The 1,967-nt window shown below is 37.7% G+C and overlaps 1 protein-coding gene across 1 annotated transcript in view; it reads left to right on the top strand.

The window, feature by feature from the left end:
* Window positions 1-1,967, top strand: part of PCDH19 (protocadherin 19) — a gene marked incomplete at its 3' end in the record, with an annotated part of 80,191 nt that overhangs the window by 77,757 nt on the left and 467 nt on the right. The gene's annotated exons all lie outside the window — the stretch shown is intronic.

Below are 1,967 nucleotides of genomic sequence, written 5' to 3'. Positions count from 1 at the left end.
AACCGCGAGATCATGACCTAAGCGAAAGTTGGACGCTTAACCGACTAAGCCACCCAGGCACCCCAGGAATAGAGTTTTAAAGAGCCTAAAGCAGTGATTCTCAACTGAGGGCGACTTGGCAATGTAAGGAGACAGTTTTGGTTATAATTTTGGGGAGAGGTACTACTAGCATCTAATGGGAAGAGGACAGGAATGCTGTTAAATATCCTACAATGTGCAGAACAGCCCTAGACAACAAAAATGTCAATAGTAACAAGGTTTCTAAACCTTGGTCTAAGGGATGGTTACTTGTATTGTCCTTATATTCCTCTTCAATGTATGTCTTAAGCATGTTTTGACAACTGCTGAAATGCNTGTGTTGCATTTGGTCTTCTTGACCATAAAGGAATTATAGGATTATTGGTTTTATTAGAACTGCATGTTGGTGGGTCCACATGGCTGAGTAGCTGCATGACATAATTTGGAGAAGCTGATTGAGTTGGCCTATTGAATGATTTTAGTTTTAATACAGGTGATGCTCAGTGATCCTTTCTGAAAATAATTAGCAAACAGGTCTATGCTTTACTCTCTTCTGCTCTTCATTTTCTTATAATTATGGCTTTCCAGTTACTGTCCTTTTGATCTTTTCCTTTTCATATTCAGGGCAGCAAGCATTCTATATCTAGGTTGGTCATATGTTAAAAATCTGCTGTGATTCCTTTTGACCAATGTGGAGAATGACAACGTATCCATTGTGTCCATGGCATAGCTCTTCATCATAGGTACTGAATGTTCTTATCAAAGCCTCAGAGAGGCCTGTGGATGTATAACGTTGAGCACATCAAGCAAGTTTGCACTATCATCTCCACAGGGCTCGCTTTTCAGAGGTATAGTAGGTCTGTTGGGACTTGTCCTAATTTAAAAGCATGACACTCTCCCTTGTTGAGACAACACATTTTCTTAAGTATGCCTTTGCTACTTCCTCATTGATTGGGGAATGGATTCAACATTCACTAGGTATTTCAGATGCATAATTTATGGTCCATGGTGTTGCACATCTGCAGATTCTGTCAGAACATACAAAGTATTAGAAATAACAGGTGGGGCCTCTATGGATGTACAGTATATATCATTCTCTATTTTTGTGTGAGGTTCTTAGATAGTATGTTTAGTACATTGTATGGTGGATTGATTTAACAAATGGAAGAAAAATTGACCCATTAACTCTTCAGCTGAGTTTTCATCTTCTTACCATAACTACACCCACAGTACTATTAGCACTCACTCTCTGGTTCTCAGTTTCATCTTACCATGCATGCACTAAGACTGTCCTCTTCTCAACTCCTGCTTCTCCTTTGCTTGTTTGAATTTCTCTTTCTTTCTCTATTAAAACTCACCTGAGTTCTCTGATCCTGATTTATATTTTAATTGCATTACCTCAATTACTGCCACTGTCATTTTTGCAGTTGATTAGTAGACATTTTTAGAGAAGCAGTATACATAGTGGTTAAGGTTCCAGGCTCTGGAGCTAGACTGCCTGGCCTGGGTTGGTCTTACTAAATTTTCACCAATTGAATGCCCTTGGTCAAGTTATTTAACTTCCATGTGATTCTGATTTTTCATCTGTAAATGGGAATATTAATGGTATCTTTTTCTCATGTAGTTATGATGATTTAAAAAAGTTAATTCATGTCAAGCATTTAGAATAGTGCCTTATATATAGTAATCGATCAGCAAACATTGGTTATTATTTTACTTTGATCCTATGAGAAGAGAGAAAATCTTCTGAAATGGTGATATTCTTTGCAGGTGGTGGTTTCAGATTTGTACCTTCTTCCACCTTGCCTGTTGTAGTAATGCATTGAAGATAAGTGAATGAAAGTATTAGCTGCATCAGCATCCAATAGTGGTAACCTCTCTGCAGTGTTCAACAAAAACTATCTTTAAACAGAAAATTTCTCTTTCTACTCTTTTGGAAAATCCAGTCA

This window comes from Crocuta crocuta, unplaced genomic scaffold, assembly GCF_008692635.1.
Source record: "Crocuta crocuta isolate KB4526 unplaced genomic scaffold, BGI_CrCroc_1.0 scaffold2194, whole genome shotgun sequence".
NCBI classification, from domain to species: Eukaryota; Metazoa; Chordata; class Mammalia; order Carnivora; family Hyaenidae; genus Crocuta; species Crocuta crocuta.
This window is presented reverse-complemented; position numbering and strand designations above follow the sequence as displayed.